The 11,089-nt window shown below is 35.2% G+C and overlaps 1 protein-coding gene across 1 annotated transcript in view; it reads right to left on the minus strand.

Moving 5' to 3' along the window:
* The window catches only part of LOC127831338 (uncharacterized), a 33,549-nt gene extending 22,460 nt beyond the window's left edge, over positions 1-11,089 (minus strand). Inside the window, exon 1 of the mRNA XM_052356305.1 lies at positions 10,987-11,089. The gene's annotated coding sequence lies outside the window, so the exon portion shown is untranslated. The remainder of the gene's footprint in view (positions 1-10,986) is intronic.

An 11,089-nucleotide genomic window follows, 5' to 3' on the forward strand; every position in this document is an offset into this window, starting at 1 on the left:
AATTGTATAGAAAATTAATACGTATAAAAATTATGTTTTTAATTCACAGGTACGTCTACAATATGAATTAGTCTAATATAATACATTTGACAAATTAATATTTAAATCATAACACATATGACACAAGAATAATGTTCCGTAAAATTTCCAAATGAGAATAATAATTAGTAATCTGTAACACACTACGATTTTTAATTGTTAACACGACGTTTACAAATGCTTCCAATATACAGTCATCATGTATATATTTCCCGACAAAAGCGCGCGAAAATTATGCTGCAATGTACAAGGTCAAGGTACAATGTATACTCCTGCAAAGCGTGCGTGTATTGATTTTTTTGATACAAACTTTGTAGCGCAGAGAACATTGAATTTTGTTGATTTCGGTTAAAAGTTTCTTTGGTATTTATTAACGAAATTATATCGCGAATAAGTTGATATTTCCTCTAAAATAATTTCAAATCGAACACGCCGAATCTTTATCGTTACGGTATTTTAGTAGAGTAATTATTTTAATACTAATTGTACTGTAAACTGAATAAAGAAGACATCTGGGCGGAACTGGATTTTAAGTGTTTGACGTTATGAAAACACGCAAAGCTTGTCTACTGACCAATTGTGTAGACTGCTGTCTTCGGTGTTTTGACAAAAGGGATTAACATGTGTGAATGTCACTCTGCCGATTTGGTCCATAATTACTGGTAAACATTGTTTAGAATGTCGACGCAACAAGAATACAACTGTGAATATTAAATGCAATTATCAAGTCAATAGTTACCACCTTTTAGCAATCAATGGAATAACCTACAAACAAAGAGAAAATCAATGCATTAGCGAGCAGAGAATTGACTTTGTTCCGACAATTAAAACCATTCCTTATGCATTCGTTGAACGTGTTCACTTGAGTAAGTTATGCCTTTAGACAGGAAGCGGCTTTTCTTTGATTACGTCAAACTGTCAATTCACACAGATTTGCGAGATTTTTAGGGTCCTTGGTCATTTGTATACATGTTCAGTATAGAAAATCACCTGCTAACATGAAAACTTTGGATTAAATTATCAAAATAAAAACAATGTTGCAAACTGTGTTTATATTAATTGGTAAGTATTAGTTAAAAGACGACGTTTTGTGTGTCGTAAATCAACGAGTTTTCTATACAACAACAACTTCTTCTACAACCACGTCGGGATCGATCTATCTTGGTTGTTTTTTTAATTGTAAATATTATACTACATGTACATGTATGTACTTGTAATAAATGTAATTTTATTTGAAAATCAGGAAGTCAAACAAAATTAAATTGATCGTTATCTCGTAAAACGCGGAGTTTCCCCCGCGTTGCCAACGCCGAGGGCCGCCGCGTCGGCTTATCAGTTTTGCAGATCGTTAACCGCCGCGTCCAAAATCATGCAAACGCCGCGTATAGCGGGATTTTCTTAATCTCCCTCCAGGTCAAAACCCGCGGAGTATGGAGGGAAATTGGGGAAAACGCGTGGAGTGTACTGTATCTATGGCCCACTATACAAAGGTGCATAGTATTTATGACCCTCATAGCCCACCATACAAAATAACCCAGTCATTATGACCCCTATGGACACCATTAACATGTACACATAAAATATGACACTATGGCCCTCCATAGATTCCCCAATATTACACTATTGGTACCACATAGAATTGTTTACATGAGTTTAGACACTAACAGCCCACCATAGAAACCAGTGCAAATGTCAACAACAAGGGTTAACAATTGGAACAAGTCAACAGATGTACCTGAAAACTTTAAATTTCAATAACCATGCAATTAAATTAAATTGTGAGTAAGCATGCACGTTAAAACTTAGAGCACGATTAATCACGCCAACAAAACCAGTAATGCGGGTTTGACTTACCCCAAACCCACAACTACTTAACAAGGGCGTTTAGACCCTTCCTGTGCATTAATGTACCAAATGCACAGAAAACCCTGATTGCAAAACCGCAAACAGAACAGGTAAACAATAACCAGTCTTACCTACAACAGAGCCTGAAAATCAAATCAATGAGCACAACACGCTGATGCGCTCCAGTGAAATGAACGTCACTGTCCGTCCGGCAATGTCCGTCCCTTTTCCGTCCGTCAAAGACAAGTACAGATGCTGTCCGACAAACAAATCCAATATTACACTCAAAATGTTTTAATTAATGAGAAATAATATTAACCGCACCCGTAAAATTAAGGATTTGACTTTGCTATGAAAAATACCCCAAAGTTACTAACTGTATGCTAACCCACTGTAAGTATTCACTTAATAACCCTCTTTCTCCCCAATCAATGTGTTTTAAGTCTTGACACGCCCCAAAATTAGGAATCACCTGACCCGTAACCTGTGCTAATACCACACCCTTACCAGTCAGTAACCTGTGACCCCAATTTTATCCACCCAAGAGCCTCAAACCCACACTGAATGGTTCAATCTATACCTTACAGTGAAATCCAAACAAACTTTGCAAACCTTTCTGTTGAGATGCTGCCGTCTTCAATCTCTACCAGAATCTACCTGCGTCCCCTGGATGTCGTCAAGTTATTGGACAAGGAAGCCCACAATAACAAGCACACAAATGTCGAGCAAGGAAGCCCTGAACACAGTCACAGATGTCGAGCAAAGAAGCCCTGAACACCAGCACTTTCACAGATTGCAAAGTTCGTTTGCCGGCTAAATACACTAGCCGCAAGATCCTGACTCAATGAGAAATGTCCTAACTTTTGAAAATTAACACGAATTTTTCTTTGAATTTGTTGTTCTTTTTCCTCGTCGCCAATGAAGTAATTTCTTAGCTCTATTCCTTAGAGATTGCTAGTAACTAAGGGTTAATACGGGCAAAAGCCCGCGAAGCGGGCGTTGACCGTTCATACATATGGGAATTTAGACATAAAATTACATAAGAATACCACATATGGATACGTCTCAAAAAAATTTGCCACGCGACATATATTTTCGCGATGCTATTTATGAACTTAAACAAATCAAAAACACTTTGACATATGCTAAATCACATGTAAATACATACCTCAGGAAAAGTTATATCAATGACATCATAATTGTGTAGCGAATCGCTCTAAATATTCTCGCATTATTTGTTTTTCTTCGCAACCGTTCCAGAATTAGGTCATTACTCAATTATCTCCCCTGAATGCTCTTCTTCAGTGGGGATAAGCCGAAGACTGGTTCACTACATATAGTAACAGTCTTCACCGAACACAATTTACGGGAACGTAACCCGTCTTTAATATATTGCCGAATCTCATATTTCTGTCGAATTTATTTGCTTTGATCTTTTCGATATCTTATTGTTATTATTATCCTGACAAATCACAAACGCTTGTTAAAAAATTATTTGTTTTAAACACTAGAGTTGGCATCTCTATTCTTCCAGTATTCTCGCGGTATTTCAATAACGACACCCTACTGTTTATGTATCAGAATTTGTGACGCATTTTCCATTCGCTCTCAGAAAGAAGTTTTACGTGTGACCATGAGCAATATTCTGGTAAGTTGTCGTTGTTATCCACCAGAAACACATTTATTCACAAATTTTTAAGATATGCAGATCTAACTTTTTAGTCTTTTAGCTTTAATTTTTAACGTATTTACACCTCGTCTGCTCGCACTTTACCGATATCCCGAAAGGTTACATATCACTATAATTAGTTTAGGCCTAAAACCACAAAATCCGATACCGTTGGAATTTTCGTACCACAATCTTACGTAAAAAATCTCCCAGATTCGAAAAAAAAGACATTTATACATTGTCTGCATTATTGATCAAATTTTAATATATTTGTTGGTTTTCCGTTTTTAGAAGCTGTTCTGCCAAGGCAAGAGCTGGGCATTATACAAGCCATTCTATCCAGCAAAACTGACAGTAAACCACAGTTTTGGTTTACAGAAATCAACAAAGGAGGGATTCCCGAACTATCAAAATTTCCAAGCTATACACACAGTTATTATCTGTGGTGATCTTTATTGGTTCTGTTTGTTTACTTGGATGGAACATGTGTGAACTTTTATAGAACTTTGAAAAGTCTATATTTGTCTATCTATAAACAGAAACAGCTATAGTATAATAAGATCAGATGTGCAAACAATGTCAAAGGGTTGTTAAATTAACAATTTGAAGGCAGTTATGCTGAAAAAATATGAAAAGTTTCCATGCAAATTTTGTCTGTATATCGACAAGTGTCTGCCGATTATTGTCAAACTAGTAATACAAAACTTACCACAAGTATGTAAAAGCACTAAGTACCTGTGATCATTTTTAGTAAGATAGTGTAATTCTTAACAGTAGCAAATAGCTTGTTTAGTAAATGCATAATGCAATTAATATGATTTCCGTTCTATTGTGTAATTAATAAATTGGTTGTTACTTGCTAATCCATGATAAATGTTGTATGGCTAGTGCAAAACCAGCAATGTTAATTTTGTAAAAGGTAATACAATAACACCACTTTGTAATTTCATATACGTAAATATTCTTGAAATGTAGGTTGATGAGTTTTACTTATTTTGTAACTATTATTTTATGTGCAAATAAATGATGTGAAGTGTTTTGTATATCCACACAATACCACGTATCTTTTTATATATGTACTGTATTATGTGTTATTTGAATGTTTAAATAAAAAATATGGATGATATAACATGATGCATTCTAATATTTGCATTCAAATTGTAACTATAGAGCTAAGTGTATGCAGTTTAGACTGTGATTTTAGAATTGCTACAAAATGGCTAGTTTTTTAGTGGCGACAAAATTTAAACTATTCAACAATAGTTTGCGAAAGGAAATTAGAAACCTGCAAGATACCTGTATTAATTAAATATTTTAATTGCGAAACGAGTATGTTGTTATGCTGTTACACATAATTATACATTGATAATAAATAAGAAGACAATTAGTGGTGTTAACGTTTCCCAACAGTAGAAATCAGTCTTCTGATGAAGTCAGTGATATACAGACGAAAGCTCCAGGTATGGCTTTCAATACGTAGTGTGTGTTATTTGGCAGTCTAAAACTTATTGGATTAAAAAAAAATCCTGTCAAATTTGCCAATCAAAATTGATTTGACACATCACATGATTTTCATTATGTTAAATCAGTGTACTGTATGCTAAATGCAACTGCTTTAGCAAGCTGTCAAGTTGAATTGAGACATTTGATGAAACAAACTGTTTCGTAGGTAGGACCAGTACATGTACTTAGTGTCTATATGACGTACCATGACGTCGAAAGTCTACAAGACCTACTAGGTAGAACAATCAATGTACTTCGACGTACAATTTTCACCGACTCTTGAGTGTTAGCCAATCAGAAGACACCTTACGTCTGTTGCTTTTAGAGATATTTGACATTGAACATTATTATTATTATTATTTATACCGAATTATGCGACTATCGACTGCTTACTCATAGATATTGTGGGTATTTATTAAACATTATTATTATAATTTATACCAAATTATGCCACTATCGACCGCTTACTCGTAGATAGAGATTTTAAACATTTATTATAAATAAAACTGAATGAAAAGCGGCTCAAGAGACTAGTGTTTTGATTGGCTGTTCAGAAAAATTAATGTGTACTTAGAAGTACAAACATGTATGTTGAAGTATAAATTGTACTTTGACGTACAAATATATACTTCGAAGTGTATTTTATATTTATGTCGACGTACAATTATTGTACTTCGACGTACATTTCTCTTTTTAACTTGTAGGTCTTCTTGACTTTCATCCCAAATGGTACGCCATAGTATGTCTTTAGGGTTATCTAAAGAATGCTCCCACTTAAGGAATCAATACATAGACCTCCCAGTGACTAAGCCAGTTAGCAGACAACCCATCCACTATACCACAGACACCGAACCAGCTATAAATTCCTGTGGCTAGAAAAAAAAGATGCTAGATCTTTAAGCTTGGAACATGTAACTCGTTTTAAGATTGTTTTTTTGGATGCATTACTTAATTAATGCAACAATTATAATATTTTGAACACAATCATGTCCATTTATTTATTAAAAATACATGGTCATAAAAAAACAAACTTAAAAAGCTTTTGCCCGTAAATTAGGTAGCACCTATAATCATATTAACAGTGAACAATAACTGATAAACAATTAACGTGAATAGAACAAGAAGAGTGATTCCGCAAACTATAATAATCAAGAACTGTGTAATTAAGTGTGTATTCTCATTGAATCCCAGCCTGAAAGAGACAGATTCCCGGATTAATGTGCAGCAACATTACACACCCGTAATAATCGCTCACGGTTACATTCTACCAAACCCATAAATCACAACAGGAACTACCCGATCGACTGTGCATGTGTATCAGAATTTGGGCTATTACTATTAAATCTGAATTTCGCACACTGAATTATTTCACGCATCTTCCGTTATATAACCTTATATCGCTGGAAAATAAAGAATAAAACTTGAAAAAAATGAAAGGCTCAAAAGAACGAGCGTTGTAACTCAAAACATTTAACTTGCCGGTTCTCCAGACTTGCATAGGCTGCCATCTTGAAATAAGAGTGACGTCATGGGACGTGACGGGCACATATTATATGGATCGAACGGGTCATGTCTGATTTAAAGTTATTTTAAGTTATACTGTTCTAATGAAATGTATTTATCGAAAATGAACTATGAATTAAACGCATGCGTTCTAAGTTTTTTATTTTTTTACCACAAAATATCTCTAGTTTGCTCATCATCACGACCATTTTTAAAGAAGACCCCCCTCAAAAATTGAAGTAATTTTTAGAATAAAATAAAAATATAATTAATAAGCAAAAACAAAACAGAATAATTTTTTTGACCTTGAAGGATGACTTTGACCTTGACCTTTCACCACTCAAAATGTGCAGCTCCATGAGATACACATGCATGCCAAATATCAAGTTGCTATTATCAATATTGCAAAAGTTATGACCAATGTTTAAGTTTTAAGACACATACAGTGACAGACAGACAGACAGACAGTTATGGGTGGTGCGGTGGTCGAGTGGTAACACTCTGGTCTACCATTCCAGATGTCCCCGGTTCAAATCCCGGCCGGGGCACTGGAAATTTCAGAAATGCTTCAAGTGTTTCCCACCCAACTAGAGATGTACTGGTATGATACCCAGGTAATTCTCGCGTGTATCGGTGCTATACACTGAGCACGTAAAAGAACCAAGGTATCTATTCGCAAAGAGCTAGGGTATCGCACCCGGATTCCTTGTATCCCAATACTGTCTCTTCTGCTTGCTGTCTCTTCAGCAAAACCAAAGGACCCCATTGGAAATAAGTGCTTGCACTTTCATGGGTTATCCTTGACCGCAAGGTCAAAATAAATACACAGACAGGCTAAAAACAATATACCCCGATCATTCGATCCGGGAGCATAAAAACGGTAGAGTAGCATTATATGATGTTAGGTGCCAAATATTACACCTCTTTGCCTTTCTGTTTTAGAGAAAAAATTAAACGTCACTATATAAGTATACAAACATTATTTGACTCCTGTGGTTTGCCAACTTTGACCCCATGTGCATAATTTGAACAATCTTTGTAGGGGTCACCACTAGATAATGCTACATACCATCTTGTTATATCTCAGATACGTATAAGCGAAGACCGATGTATATAATTATAGGGAAGTCACAATACAACCTAATGGGATATCACTTGATCTTGTTATCAGGAAGAAACAACACAATTCAGTTGTGATAATGAAGTTTATTTCTAAAGTACATGATTGTACATCAACAATTACCAACATCAACATCAGTACAAGTGCACAAATAAAGTCATCAAGACATAAAACAAAGATTAAAGTCAAGAGCTCCTAGCTCAAGAATAATTAGTCAGCTTAAGTGTTGACAATTCAACAATCTATGATTTGGGGAGTCGTGATATTGCGTTTCAATTTTAAGGCCATGAAATAAATTTCAAAGCTGACAGAGAGTTTAAAAGGACAAGGGCTGTTTGTAAAACATGCATGCCCCCCATATGGGCTGTCCGTTGTAGTGGCAGCCATTGTGTGAATACGATTTTTGTCACTGTGATCTTGACCTTTGACCTAGTGACCTGAAAATCAATAGGGGTCATCTGCGGCTCACGATCAATGTACCTATGAAGTGTCATGATCCTAGGCGTTCTTGAGTTATCATCCGAAAATCATTTAACTTTTTCGGGTCACCGTGACCTTGACCCTTGACCTTGTGACCTCAAAATCAATAGGGGTCATCTGCAAGTCATGATCAATGTAGCTATGAAGTTTCATGATCCTAGGCGTATGCGTTCTTGAGTTACCATCCGAAAATCATTTTACTATTTCGGGTCACCGTGACCTTGACCTTTGACCTTGTGACCTCAAAATCAATAGGGGTCATCTGCAAGTCATGATCAATGTAGCTATGAAGTTTCATGATCCTAGGCGTATGCGTTCTTGAGTTATCATCCGAAAACCATTTTACTATTTCGGGTCACCGTGACCTTGACCTTTGACCTAGTGACCTCAAAATCAATAGGGGTCATCTGCGAGTCATGATCAATCTACCCATGAAGTTTCATGATCCTAGGCGTATGCGTTCTTGAGTTATCATCCGGAAACCATTTTACTATTTCGGGTCACCGTGACCTTGACCTTTGACCTAGTGACCTCAAAATCAATAGGGGTCATCTGCAAATCATGATCAATCTACCCATGAAGTTTCATGATCCTAGGCGTATGCGTTCTTGAGTTATCATTCAAAAACCATTTTACTATTTCTGGTCACCGTGACCTTGACCTTTGATCTAGTGACCTCAAAATCAATAGGGGTCATCAGCGAGTCATGATCAATGTACCTATGAAGTTTCATGATCCTAGGCCCAAGCGTTCTTGAGTTATCGTCTGACAACCACCTGGTGGACGGACCGACAGACCGACAGACCGACAGACCGACATGAGCAAAGCATATACCCTCTATTCTTCGAAGGGGGGCATAAAAATAAAACAAACAATGCGTAGATCGATTCCATGCAAACAAAATATAATAACTTACATAAGCATGTATATGTCTGGAAAAACTAACCTTATTACATATTAAATGCATTGTATTTATTAATCTTTTTATAAATTTATGTTTGCACAAAGACCTATAGATGTATTCTATAGGTCTTTGATCAGTTTTTTAAAGTTAAATAATAAAGATTAGTTTTTTAGACAAGGCGAATGGTCGAGTTTATAAATGGTGTATTCTTTTCTAGTGCAAAGAAAAACATCACGGAAGAATGGTTAATTTTTCCCCAAAAAAATAGAAAATTCGGTCGGAAAACAGCATAAACTGGATGAACAGTAAACATTTCAACAAAATAAAACTACTTAGAAATATTGCAAGAAATTGTTTGATATTTCAGCATGTAGAGTAATCACTGTGTTTCAAATACTGAAATTTTGATAGTATTCAATGAAATATAAACAAAGAAAGAGCATGTTTTAATAGGTGGAATTCATGAAGTTGCGGATACTTTGATTCCCGATATAGGGCACTTCGGATAACAGAGACTTTCAACAAATTGGACACTCTGATAACCGAGTTTATTCTTCTACCTGAAATGCATTTAAGTATATTATGGCTATTCTTACCAACCATTTTGAAGTACGAATAAATTGGCATTGTCAAGCCCGACACATTGGGAATCTATGCATAACGTAATTACATTCACATGTAAAATATAACCAATGGCGTTGTTCGTTTTCAAAAATCGTATTACTATTAAATTATATAATTAATATTATAAGTGCAAATTGTAAATAAAATTCAAATGCTTATTTCTGAAGTAATATATTTCAAGTGACGACCGAAAATAATTGTCTAAATAATAAACTTGTTTTTAAGTGGTAAATTGAGATTAAGAGAATTGAAAATACAACGGATCATGTGGATCAACATGACTGTGATAAATTGAATTGAACAGAATTCTAGATAAGGGGAGCAAGGGGTCTTTAAGCGGCCAATACACCTCATAAAATCCTTTGTCATTGGTGCTCATTAGAATCGCATCATGAAGAGGTTACTAATGCGTAGCCACAAAATTTAAAAGAGATTGGAAAACTCCCTTTATACTGAGCTCTACTTATAGGAAGCACTTCCCTAAAATCACACTTCCCTCTCCCTTTTATTATCATATTCCAAAGGAATAAGAACATGTTTCGGTAATTCGTTTTTAATTTACGTCAGTACATGCATTTTTATTTATTGCCTGCTTACTATAGCAGTATTCCACAGCGAATTCTGCATTTGTGATTCACTAAATAGAGTGTGTTATATTTGGTAAAAAGTGTCAAGTTATCTGGAATCGAAGTGCCATTGTCTTTGAGATGATCGGTAAAAGAAGTGTCCATGAAAATTTGGCATCCGACTCATTAAAACATTTGAATTTCCTTAAATACGTTATTCAAATAAATTTAACATGTTGTAACATTGATGGACATATTGATCTTTTATTTCGATTAGTTGGCACGTTCTTGCTTTATTTCCAAGTATTTTTATTTTGTTGAAATACGTAATTATCATCGAATTCATGACGAATATCCATGAAACTTTATCTCTTATTTTTATAATCCACTGTTTTTTGTTTCACGACTTTCTTGCTCCGCAATACGAAGTACTATACCATTAATCGTCTGAAAACCAAATTAACAGAACATAAATGCAAAAAAGCTGAAGAACTCAACTTTTGCGCGTGACTTTTGTTGTTATCTGGTATCGAAGTGCCGTCTGTTATCAAAGTATCCGCATACCCGGCGTGGTCGCGCCTATTGCTGCATTATATGTGGACTACATACTGTGCATTATAAGTGCAATTTCCATATACAAAATGTTTTCTTTTCTTGTAAGTTGTATAATGGATATCTAATTCACAAAATTATTATTATTATTATTATTATTATTATTATTATTATTACTCACATCTTAGTTGTCCATTTGCACCAGAAACTTGGAATAGTTTCAGAAAAATAACAATAATCCAACACGATCGCAATATTGCCTTAAAGCAATTAACTGCCTTGTT

Source organism: Dreissena polymorpha, chromosome 5 (assembly GCF_020536995.1).
Source record: "Dreissena polymorpha isolate Duluth1 chromosome 5, UMN_Dpol_1.0, whole genome shotgun sequence".
Lineage (NCBI taxonomy): Eukaryota > Metazoa > Mollusca > Bivalvia > Myida > Dreissenidae > Dreissena > Dreissena polymorpha.